Genomic DNA, 14,009 nt, shown 5'->3' with positions numbered 1-14,009 from the left:
GACTCCTCGTCATGTCCGTGATCACATCCGGGACTCCGAACAACCTTCGGTACATCAAAATACATAAACTCATAATGAAACTGTCATCGAAACCTTAAGCGTGCGGACCCTACGGTTCGAGAACAATGTAGACATGACCGAGACACGTCTCCGGTCAATAACCAATAGCGGGACCTGGATGCCCATATTGGTTCCTACATATTCTACGAAGATCTTTATCGGTCATACCGCATAACAACATACGTTGTTCCCTTTGTCATCGGTATGTTACTTGCCCGAGATTCGATCGTCGGTATCCAATACCTAGTTCAATCTCGTTACCGGCAAGTCTCTTTACTCGTTCCGTAATACATCATCTCGCAACTAACTCATTAGTTGCAATGCTTGCAAGGCTTTAAGTGATGTGCATTACCGAGAGGGCCCAGAGATACCTCTCCGACATTCGGAGTGACAAATCCTAATCTCGAAATACGCCAACTCAACAAGTACCTTTGGATACACCTGTAGAGCACCTTTATAATCACCCAGTTACGTTGTGACGTTTGGTAGCACACAAAGTGTTCCTCCGGTAAACGGGAGTTGCATAATCTCATAGTCATAGGAACATGTATAAGTCATGAAGGAAGCAATAGCAACATACTAAACGATCGGGTGCTAAGCTAACGGAATGGGTCATGTCAATCAGATCATTCAACTAATGATGTGATCTCGTTAATCAAATAACAACTCCTTGTTCATGGTTAGGAAACATAACCATCTTTGATTAACAAGCTAGTCAAGTAGAGGCATACTAGTGACACTCTATTTGTCTATATATTCACACATGTATTATGTTTCCGGTTAATACAATTCTAGCATGAATAATAAACATTTATCATGATATAAGGAAATAAATAATAACTTTATTATTGCCTCTAGGGCATATTTCCTTCAGTCTCCCACTTGCACTAGAGTCAATAATCTAGATTACATAGTAATGATTCTAACACCCATGGAGTCTTGGTGTTGATCATGTTTTGCTCGTGGAAGAGGCTTAGTCAACGGGTCTGCAACATTCAGATCCGTATGTATCTTGCAAATCTCTATGTCTCCCACCTGGACTAGATCCCGGATGGAATTGAAGCGTCTCTTGATGTGCTTGGTCCTCTTGTGAAATATGGATTCCTTTGCTAAGGCAATCGCTCCAGTATTGTCACAAAAGATTTTCATTGGACCCGATGCACTAGGTATGACACCTAGATCGGATGTGAACTCCTTCATCCAGACTCCTTCATTGGCTGCTTCCGAAGCAGCTATGTATTCCGCTTCACACGTAGATCCCGCCACGACGCTTTGCTTTGAACTGCACCAACTGACAGCTCCACTGTTTAATGTAAACACGTATCCGGTTTGTGATTTAGAATCATCCGGATCAGTGTCAAAGCTTGCATCAACGTAACCATTTACGATGAGCTCTTTGTCACCTCCATATACGAGAAACATATCCTTAGTCCTTTTCAGGTACTTCAGGATGTTCTTGACCGCTGTCCAGTGATCCACTCCTGGATTACTTTGGTACCTCCCTGCTAAACTTATAGCAAGGCACACATCAGGTCTGGTACACAACATTGCATACATGATAGAGCCTATGGCTGAAGCATAGGGAACATTTTTCATTTTCTCTCTATCTTCTGCAGTGGTCGGTCTTTGAGTCTTACTCAACTTCACACCTTGCAATACAGGTAAGAACCCTTTCTTTGCTTGATCCATTTTGAACTTCTTCAAAACTTTGTCAAGGTATGTGCTTTGTGAAAGTCCAATTAAGCGTTTTGATCTATCTCTATAGATCTTAATGCCCAATATGTAAGCAGCTTCACCGAGATCTTTCATTGAAAAGCTTTTATTCAAGTATCCCTTTATGCTATCCAGAAATTCTATATCATTTCCAATCAATAATATGTCATCCACATATAATATTAGAAATGTTACAGAGCCCCCACTCAGTTTCTTGTAAATACAGGCTTCTCCAAAAGTCTATATAAACCCAAATGCTTTGATCACACTATCAAAACGTTTATTCCAACTCCGAGAGGCTTGCACCAGTCCATAAATGGATCGCTGGAGCTTGCACACTTTGTTAGCTCCCTTTGGATCGATAAAACCTTCTGGTTGCATCATATACAACTCTTCCTCCAGAAATCCATTCAGGAATACAGTTTTTACATCCATTTGCCAAATTTCATAATCATAAAATGCGGCAATTGCTAACATGATTCGGACAGACTTAAGCATCGCTACGGGTGAGAAGGTCTCATCGTAGTCAACCCCTTGAACTTGTCGAAAACCTTTTGCAACAAGTCGAGCTTTGTAGACAGTAACATTACCGTCAGCGTCAGTCTTCTTCTTGAAGATCCATTTATTCTCAATTGCTTGCCGACCATCGGGCAAGTCAACCAAAGTCCATACTTTGTTTTCATACATGGATCCCATCTCATATTTCATGGCTTCAAGCCATTTTGCGGAATCTGGGCTCACCATCGCTTCTTCATAGTTCGTAGGTTCATCATGATCTAGTAGCATGACTTCCAGAATAGGATTACCGTACCACTCTGGTGCGGATCTTACTCTGTTTGACCTACGAGGTTCTGTATTAACTTGATCTGAAGTTCTATGATCATCATCATCAACTTCCTCACTAGTTGGTTTTGACGTCACAGAAACCGGTTCCTGTGATGTGCTATTTTCCAACAAGGGAGTAGGTACAGTTACCTCATCAAGTTCTACTTTCCTCCCACTCACTTCTTTCGAGAGAAACTCCTTCTCTAGAAAGGATCCATTCTTAGCAACGAATGTCTTGCCTTCGGATCTGTGATAGAAGGTGTACCCAACTGTTTCCTTTGGGTATCCTATGAAGACACATTTCTCCGATTTGGGTTCGAGCTTATCAGGTCGAAGCTTTTTCACATAAGCATCGCAGCCCCAAACTTTAAGAAACGACAACTTTGGTTTCTTGCCAAACCATAGTTCATAAGGTGTCGTCTCAACGGACTTTGATGGTGCCCTATTTAACGTGAATGTGGCTGTCTCTAAAGCATAACCCCAAAATGATAGCGGTAAATCTGTAAGAGACATCATAGATCGCACCATATCAAGTAAAGTACGACTACGACGTTCGGACACACCATTACGTTGTGGTGTTCCGGGTGGCGTGAGTTGTGAAACTATTCCACATTGTTTTAAGTGTAGACCAAACTCGTAACTCAAATATTCTCCTCCACGATCAGATCGTAGAAACTTTATTTTCTTGTTACGATGATTTTCAACTTCACTCTGAAATTCTTTGAACTTTTCAAATGTTTCAGACTTATGCTTCATTAAGTAGATATACCCATATCTGCTTAAATCATCTGTGAAGGTGAGAAAATAACGATATCCGCCACGAGCCTCAACATTCATCGGACCACATACATCTGTATGTATGATTTCTAACAAATCTGTTGCTCTCTCCATTAGTACCGGAGAACGGTGTTTTGGTCATCTTGCCCATGAGGCACGGTTCGCAAGTACCAAGTGATTCATAATCAAGTGGTTCCAAAAGACCATCAGTATGGAGTTTCTTCATGCGCTTTACACCAATATGACCTAAACGGCAGTGCCACAAATAAGTTGCACTATCATTATCAACTCTGCATCTTTTGGCTTCAACACTATGAATATGTGTATCACTACTATCGAGATTCATCAAAAATAGACCACTCTTCAAGGGTGCATGACCATAAAAGATATTACTCATATAAATAGAACAACCATTATTCTCTGATTTAAATGAATAACCATCTCGCATCAAACAAGATCCAGATATAATGTTCATGCTCGACGCTGGCACCAAATAACAATTATTTAGGTCTAATACTAATCCCGAAGGTAGATGTAGAGGTAGCGTGCCGACCGCGATCACATCGACTTTGGAACCATTTCCCACGCGCATCGTCACCTCGTCCTTTGCTAGTGTTCGCTTAATCCGTAGTCCCTGTTTCGAGTTGCAAATATTAGCAACAGAACCAGTATCAAATACCCAGGTGCTACTGCGAGCTCTAGTAAGATACACATCAATAACATGTATATCACATATACCTTTGTTCACCTTGCCATCCTTCTTATCCGCCAAATACTTGGGGCAGTTCCGCTTCCAGTGACCAGTCTGCTTGCAGTAGAAGCACTCAGTTTCAGGCTTAGGTCCAGACTTGGGTTTCTTCTCTTGAGCAGCAACTTGTTTGCTGTTCTTCTTGAAGTTCCCCTTCTTCTTCCCTTTGCCCTTTTTCTTGAAACTAGTGGTCTTGTTGACCATCAACACTTGATGCTCCTTCTTGATTTCTACCTCCGCAGCCTTTAGCATTGCGAAGAGCTCGGGAATCGTCTTATCCATCCCTTGCATATTATAGTTCATCATGAATCTCTTGTAGCTTGGTGGAAGTGATTGGAGAATTCTGTCAATGACGCTATCATCCGGAAGAGTAACTCCCAGTTGAATCAAGTGATTACAATACCCAGACATCTTGAGTATGTGCTCACTGACAGAACTATTCTCCTCCATCTTGCAGCTATAGAACTTATTGGAGACTTCGTATCTCTCAATCCGGGCATTCTTCTAGAATATTAACTTCAACTCCTGGAACATCTCATATGCTCCATGACGTTCAAAACGTCGTTGAAGTCCCGGTTCTAAGCCGTAAAGCATGGCACATTGAACTATCGAGTAGTCATCAGCTTTGCTCTGCCAGACGTTCTTAACGTCGTCAGTTGCATCAGCAGCAGGCCTGGCACCCAGCGGTGCTTCCAGGACGTAATTTTTCTGTGCAGCAATGAGGATAATCCTCAAGTTACGGACCCAGTCCGCGTAGTTGCTACCATCATCTTTCAACTTAGCTTTCTCAAGGAACGCATTAAAATTCAACTGAAAAACAGCACGGGCCATCTATCTACAATCAACATAGACAAGCAAGATACTATCAGATACTAAGTTCATGATAAATTTAGGTTCAATTAATCATATTACTTAAGAACTCCCACTTAGACAGACATCTCTCTAGTCATCTAAGTGATCACGTGACCCAAATCAACTAAACCATAACCGATCATCACGTGAGATGGAGTAGTTTTCAATGGTGAACATCTTATGTTGATCATATCTACTATATGATTCACGCTCGACCTTTCGGTCTCCGTGTTCCGAGGCCATATCTGCATATGCTAGGCTCGTCAAGTTTAACCTGAGTATTCTGCGTGTGCAAAACTGGCTTGCACCCGTTGTAGATGGACGTAGAGCTTATCACACCCGATCATCACGTGGTGTCTGGGCACGACGAACTTTGGCAACGGTGCATACTCAGGGAGAACACTTCTTGATAATTTTTAGTGAGAGATCATCTTAAAATGCTACCGTCAATCAAAGCAAGATAAGATGCATAAAGGATAAACATCACATGCAATCAATATAAGTGATATGATATGGCCATCATCATCTTGTGCTTGTGATCTCCATCTCCGAAGCACCATTATGATCACCATCGTCACCGGCGCGACACCTTGATCTCCATCGTAACATCGTTGTCATTTACGCCATCTATTGCTTCTACGACTATCGCTACCGCTTAGTGATAAAGTAAAGCAATTACAGGGCATTTGCATTTCATACAATAAAGCGACAACCATATGGCTCCTGCCAGTTGCCGATAACTTCGGTTACAAAACATGATCATCTCATACAATAAAATATAGCATCACGTCTTGGCCATATCACATCACAACATGCCCTGCAAAAACAAGTTAGACGTCCTCTACTTTCTTGTTGCAAGTTTTACGTGGCTGCTACGGGCTTAAGCAAGAACCAATCTCACCTATGCATCAAAACCACAACGATAGTTTGTCAAGTTGATGCTGTTTTAACCTTCGCAAGGACCGGGCGTAGCCACACTCGGTTCAACTAAAGTTGGAGAAACTGACACCCGCTAGTCACCTATGTGCAAAGCACGGCGGTAAAACCAGTCTCGCGTAAGCATCCGCGTAATGTCGGTCCGGGCCGCTTCATCCAACAATACCGCCGAACCAAAGTATGACATGCTGGTAAGCAGTATGACTTATATCGCCCACAACTCACTTGTGTTCTACTCATGCATATAACATCAAACCATAAAACCTAGGCTTGGATGCCACTGTTGGGGAACGTAGTAATTTCAAAAAAATTCCTATGCACACGCAAGATCATGGTTATGCATAGCAACGAGAGGGGAGAGTGTTGTGTACATACCCTCGTAGACCGAAGCGGAAGCGTTGACGCAACGTAGAGGAAGTAGTCGTATGTCTTCCCGGTCCAACCGATCCAAGCACCGTTACTCCGGCACCTCCGAGTTCTTGACACACGTACAGCTCGATGACGCACCCCGAACTCCGATCCAGCAGAGGTATAGGGAGGAGTTCCGTCAGCACGACGGCGTGGTGACGATCTTGATGTTCAACTGTCGTAGGGCTTCGCCTAAGCACCGCTACAATATGACCGAGGTGTAATATCGTGGAGGGGGGCACCGCACACGGCTAAGGAACGATCACGATGATCAACTTGTGTGTCTATGGGGTGCCCCCCGCCCTCATATATAAAGGAGGGAGGGAGGAGGGGGCCGGCCTAAGGGGGAGGCGCGCCCTAGGAGGGGGAAACCTACTCCAAGTAGGTTTCCCCCTTCTTTTCCTAATCCAAGAAGGAGGGGGAAGGAAGGAGTAGGAGAGGGGGAAGGCAAGGGGGGGCGCCGCCCCCCCCCCTTCCTTGTCCTATTCGGACTCAAGGGGAGGGGGCGCGCCACTTGCCCTGGCCGGCCCTTCTCTTTCTCCAATAGGGCCCATCAAGGCCCATTACTTCTCGGGGGGGTTCCGGTAACCCTCCGGTACTCCGGTTTTTCTCCGAAAACTCCCGGAACCCTTCCGGTGTCCGAATATAGTCATCCAATATATCAATCTTTATGTCTCGACCATTTCGAGACTCCTCGTCATGTCCGTGATCATATCCGGGACTCCGAACAACCTTCGGTACATGAAAATACATAAACTCATAATGAAACTGTCATCGAAACCTTAAGCGTGCGGACCCTACGGTTCGAGAACAATGTAGACATGACCGAGACACGTCTCCGATCAATAACCAATAGCGGGACCTGGATGCCCATATTGGTTCCTACATATTCTATGAAGATCTTTATCGGTCAGACCGCATAACAACATACATTGTTCCCTTTGTCATCGGTATGTTACTTGCCCGAGATTCGATCGTCGGTATCCAATACCTAGTTCAATCTCGTTACCGGCAAGTCTCTTTACTCGTTCCGTAATACATCATCTTGCAACTAACTCATTAGTTGCAATGCTTGCAAGGCTTTAAGTGATGTGCATTACCGAGAGGGCCCAGAGATACCTCTCCAACATTCGGAGTGACAAATCCTAATCTCGAAATACGCCAACTCAACAAGTACCTTTGGATACACCTGTAGAGCACCTTTATAATCACCCAGTTACGTTGTGACATTTGGTAGCACACAAAGTGTTCCTCCGGTAAACGGGAGTTGCATAATCTCATAGTCATAGGAACATGTATAAGTCATGAAGGAAGCAATAGCAACATACTAAACGATCGGGTGCTAAGCTAACGGAATGGGTCATGTCAATCAGATCATTCAACTAATGATGTGATCTTGTTAATCAAATAACAACTCCTTGTTCATGGTTAGGAAACATAACCATCTTTGATTAACAAGCTAGTCAAGTAGAGGCATACTAGTGACACTCTGTTTGTCTATATATTCACACATGTATTATGTTTCCGGTAATACAATTCTAGCATGAATAATAAACATTTATCATGATATAAGGAAATAAATAATAACTTTATTATTGCCTCTAGGGCATATTTCCTTCAGTTCCCTTTGTCATCGATATGTTACTTGCCCGAGATTCGATCGTCGGTATCATCATACCTAGTTCAATCTCGTTACCGGCAAGTCTCTTTACTCGTTCCATAATGCATCATCCCGCAACTAACTCATTAATCACATTGCTTGCAAGGCTTATAGTGATACGCATTACCGAGAGGGCCCAGAGATACCTCTCCGACAATTGGAGTGACAAATCCTAATCTCGAAATACGCCAACTCAACCAGTACCTTCGGAGACACCTGTAGAGCACCTTTATAATCACCCAGTTACGTTGTGACGTTTGGTAGCACACAAAGTGTTCCTCCGGTAAACGGGAGTTGCATAATCTCATAGTCATAGGAACATGTATAAGTCATGAAGAAAGCAATAGCAACATACTAAACGATCAAGTGCTAAGCTAACGAAATGGGTCAAGTCATCACATCAATGATGTGATCCCATTAATCAAATGACAACTCATGTCTATGGTTAGGAAACTTAACCATCTTTGATTAACGAGCTAGTCAAGTAGAGGCATACTAGTGACACTATGTTTGTCTATGTATTCACACATGTATTTTGTTTCCGGTTAATACATTTCTAGCATAAATAATAAACATTTATCATGAAATAAGGAAATAAATAATAACTTTATCATTGCCTCTAGGGCATATTTCCTTCAATAATCATGTGGCAGTCATGAGACTTTAGGTTCTGTAACTTTTTCTCTGCCATATCTATTATTCCCTTTATATTCGATGAGAAGCCAGACGGTACCTTCATACCGAGCAGGCATTCAAAGAAGATTTCCTTCTCTTCTTTGGTAAGAGCGTAGCTAGCATGACCCTGATGTATGCCGTCTTTTCTGTGCATACATTGCTGGTCCTCCCATGCCTCCGGTGTATCTTTTGTCTTCCCATACACACCCAAGAAGCCAAGCAGGGTCATGCAAAGATTCTTCGTCACATGCATCACGTCGATTGCGGAGCGGACCTCTAGGTCTTTCCAATAGGGCAGGTCTCAAAATATAGATTTCTTCTTCCACATGGGTGCACGTCCGTAAGCATCCTTCGGAATAGGTTGTCCGCCAGGACCCTTTCCAAAGATTACCTTAAAATCCTTGACCATATCATGTACATCAGCACCAGTACGGTGGCGAGGCTTCGTCCGGTGATCCGCCTTACCTTTGAAATGCTTGCCTTTCTTTCTTACGGATGCCTACTCGGAAGAAATCGACGATGTCCCAGGTACACATTCTTTCTACAACTATCCAAATATATACTGTCAGTATCATCCAAACAGTGCGTGCATCCGCTGTATCCCTTGTTTATCTGTCCTAAAAGGTTACTGAGAGCAGGCCAATCATTGATTGTCACGAACAGCAACACCTTTAGGTCAAATTCTTCATGTTTGTGCTCATCCCACGCACGTACACCTTTTTCGTTCCACAGCTGTAATAGTTCTTAAACTAATGGCCTTAGGTACACATCAATGTCGTTGCCAGGTTGCTTAGGGCCTTGGATGAGCACTGACATCATAATGAACTTCCGCTTCATGCACAACCAAGGAGGAAGGTTATACAAACATAGAGTCACAGGCCAGGTGCTATGGTTGCTGCTCTGCTCCCCAAAAGGATTAATGCCATCTGCGCTTAGACCAAACCATACGTTCCTTGGGTCACCTGCAAACTCCTCCATGTACTTTCTCTCAATTTTTCTCCACTGCGAACCGTCAGCGGGTACTCTCAACTTTCCTTCTTTCTTACGGTCTTCTTCGTGCCATCGCATTGCCTTGGCATGCTCTTTGTTTTGGAACAAACGTTTCAACCGTGGTATTATAGGAGCATACCACATCACCTTGGCGGGAATCTTCTTCCTGGGGTGCTTGCCCTTGACATCACCAGGGTCATCGCGACTGATCTTATAGTGCAATGCACCGCATACCGGGCACGCGTTCAAATCCTCGTACTCACCGCGGTAGAGGATGCAGTCATTAGGGCATGCATGTATCTTCTGCACCTCTAACCCTAGAGGGCATACAACCTTCTTTGCTTCATACGTACTCTCGGGCAATTCGTTGTCCTTTGAAGCATATTCTTTATCATTACCAGTAACTTTCCAAATCCCTTGTCAGATACACCATTCTCTGCCTTCCATTGCAGCAATTCCAGTGTGGTGCCCAGCTTTTTCTTGTCAGCTTCGCAATTCGAGTACAACAATTTCTTGTGATCCTCTAACATGTGCTGCAACTTCTTCTTCTCCTTTTCACTTGCGCAGTTTCTCTTTGCATCGGCAATGGCCTGATATAGATCATCAGCGGGCTCATCTGATGCCTTCTCTTCAGCTTCTTCCCGCATTGTCAGCTCAGCTTCTTCTTGCATTGCTGTCTCAGCTTCTTCCCCCATTGTTGTATCATCGTATTCAGGGAACCCATGGCCAGGATAGCTATCGTCGTCCTCTTCTTCTTCATTGTCTTCCATCATAACCCCTCTTTCTCCGTGCTTGGTCCAAACATTATAATGGGGCATGAAACCGGACTCAAACAGGTGGACGTGAATGGTTCTTGAGTTAGAGTAATTGTAATCATTCTTACAGCCAGCACATGGACAAGGCATAAAACCATCTGCCCGCTTGTTTGCCTGAGCCGCAATCAGAAAAGTATGCACGCCATCAACGAACTGGGGAGAGCATCAGTCATCGTACATCCATTGCCGGCGCATCTTCATTACACACCACCGAATAGACCAAATTAATACAAGTTCATACATAAAGTTTATAAATAAAGTTCATACATAAAGATCATACATAAAGTTCATACAACACTTAAATGCAACATACAAATAACTCTCTAGCTAAAGCATTTAAATGCAACAACAAATGCGATCAAGATCGCAACTAAGGTAACAATTGATCCAACAGCATAATAATATCAAGCCTCACTATCAATGGCATATTTTCTAATCTTTCTAATCTTGAACCGCATTTTCTCCATCTTGATCTTGTGATCATCGACGACATCAGCAACATGCAACTCCAATTCCATCTTCTCCCCCTCAATTCTTTTCAATGTTTCTTTGAAATACTCGTTTTCTCTTTCAACTAAATATAACCTCTTGACAATAGGGTCGGTTGGAATTTTTGGTTCACATACCTCCTAGATAAAAATATCTATGTCAACTTGATGGGCATAATTTGTCATAAACACGAATGCAACAAATAGTTTTAAAAGAGAATATACCACATCCGAATCATAACACGGACGAGGGCCGACGTGGACGGATATCAAAACCATGGCACTATGTATAACAAACAACGTACGGGTAAGACAATTATACAAGTAACTATATATCTAAATCACACAAACATGATTTTTTTATATAAAAAAGATAAGAACAAGAGGCTCACCACAAGGTGGTGCCGGCGACGGGTCGGTGCGGACGATCGACGGTGGTTACGACGGAGACGGGAAGGCACTAAGTAAACCACACCTACATATGCAAACTAAGAGTTATTTTAAGCTCAAATTGCATATAAATCAAATAAACTACCACATATAATTCCTCCCAAATTACTAAAACCCACAAATTAATCACTATATAAAGCATTGCAAGAGTTAATCTAGCAATGAGAGATGAAAGGACGAAGTTGCTTATCTTTGTGATCACTTGAATTGATGGGGGCCTTCAAATCTTGACAAAATTTGGGCAAAATGGGTGATGAGCTCGAGGGGAAGAGAGGAAGAACAGAGAGGAGAGGGGAAATGGGGAAGAACAGAGCAAGCTGGACGAAGGTTTTATATGTAGGATGACCTGTAGTATCGGTTCATGGCACAAACCGGTACTAAAGGTGCTGGACGGGCCCCAGTCGGACAACATCCTGCCACCACTCTCTTTAGTACCGGTTCGTGGCACGAACCGGTGCTAAAGGTTCGCCACGAACCGATACTAAAGAGAGCGGCCTGCCTAGCCGTTGGAACCGGCACTAATGGTCACATTAGTGCCGGCTCAATTTCAAACCGGGACTAATGAGCTGCACATTAGACCATTTTTCTACTAGTGTAGGGTTTGTTGCAAATGATAATCGCGGCCATTTTATTGCAGCTGCAACATGGGTGTTAATGTATGTGAGTAGTGCTGATTTAGCAGAGATCTTGGCCATCAAGCATGGTCTTTATTTGGCAGCAAGGATCGGATCCCACGTTTCTCATATTGAGTCCGATTATAGTTTTGCAGTGGAGACTTTGTAAAAACATGAAGATTACCACGTCAAGGAGGTTGCAACGATCGCAAAATGCAATCAGTTGGTTTGTGATTTTGCAAAGGTCTCGTTCTCTCATTGCTTTCGTGAAGCAAACTTGGCAGAAAATCGCTTAGCTGGCCACTCCTATAGTACTAGGTCTTCTGATTTCCGAGAAAGTTCTATCACCGATTTTATTTGTCTAACATTTGAGAAAGAAAGTATTATTGATGTAAACAAAAAATGTTGGGCGCAGCTGCAAGACATCTCATCTTCTACGTTGTGTTATGACTTATGAGATGTCAACAATCCTGTTTAAACTGGCACAGGGTTGAGCTTGATCAGGATCAGAGAATACGGGGCACCGATTTCAGGGATTTGAATATGAGAGTTGATTTCAGTGGGAGCTCAACATTTATTTCAGACTTCACTCATACTGAATTCACGCAAGATTGGAAAATGGAAAGAAAAACTAAGCGTTCAGATTTAACACTACAATGTTGTTTTCATTCAGGCATCAACACAATCAAGGCGCCATGGGTGCTCGACCGGACGTGGATCACCGACACCCAAGGCGCCATGGGTGCGGCCATGGCCGTGCAGCACGTCTCACTCTGGCGACGTCTACGGCATCTGACCCTGGCCGACGAGCCGGACCGGCTGTCCTGGCGATGGACTAGCACCAGAACCTACTCCGCTCGCTCCTGTTATCAAGCTCTATTCGTTGGCTCCACCACCGACCCGCACTGGCGCATCACCTGGCCATCCTGGGCACCACTACGCATCAAGTTCTTTATCTGGCTCGCTCTGCTGGGCAGGTGCTAGACTGCCGACCGCCTCGCGCGTCACGGTCTCCCCACGACCCGTGCTGCCTACTCTGCGACCAAGAGCCAGAATCCATGCAGCATCTCCTCGCGGGTTGTTCTTTCTCCCGCCAAGTTTGGCATGAGGTACTCTCCTGGTGCCGTTGCACTACCACGATCCCTGCCCATGACGAGGAGTTCGTCGCCAGGCTCTCCTCGGCCATCTCCAGCACCATGACCTGCCTTCGCCACGGCCTCGCCTCCATCGCCATCCTCACCGCCTGGTACTTATGAAAACATCGTAACGGTTACCTCTTTGATGGTGATCATCCCGTGTTGTGGGTCATGCAGTGCACATGATCCAAGAGGAGGCGCACCTCTTTGTGCACGTGCCGGCGCTAAGGGCCTAGCCCTACTCATACCCGAGACGTAGATGGTGGATTCGCTGGGAGGCACAGCCGGCCAGTGGCGGAGCCAGCTCGGCCGGTGAGCCGGGGCAAAGTACACGGAGCTGCTGTATATCATATGTTTGCCCCTATAAAATGGTGATTAGCTATTCATTTACTTCTATAAATCAAACGAGAATGCATGGCTGAGCCCGGGCAGCTGCCCCGGGTAGCCGGGAGGTGGCTCCGCCAGCCATCCTGTGTGCGACGGCTATGATGCTTGCAGCCTTGTGTACGAGCCAATTAGCTGCCGTGCTTCTATTCTGTAAGACCATATTGTGCTGCTACCCTATCTATCAATGCAAAGATACACAAAGCTTTTGCTTATTCGCGAAAAAAATCAACACAATCAAATGCTGGGGGCGGCTGCAAGACATCTCATCGTCACCTTCTTCTCATCACCTATATTGTGTTATGAGATGTCATCAGCAAACTTGGAACAAGAAAGAATCGGCAAAATTGGAGAAGAGGTGATCACACAACATTTTTAAAAAATAAACCTGGTTCACCCCAAGATCTAGAGAAGAGGTGATCACACAACATTTTTTAAATAAACCTGGTTCAGTTTTAGCCACCTCAATAAATCGGCA

Source organism: Triticum dicoccoides, chromosome 1B (genome assembly GCF_002162155.2).
Source record: "Triticum dicoccoides isolate Atlit2015 ecotype Zavitan chromosome 1B, WEW_v2.0, whole genome shotgun sequence".
Classification (NCBI taxonomy): Eukaryota; Viridiplantae; Streptophyta; class Magnoliopsida; order Poales; family Poaceae; genus Triticum; species Triticum dicoccoides.
Note: the sequence above shows the minus strand (reverse complement) of the source record.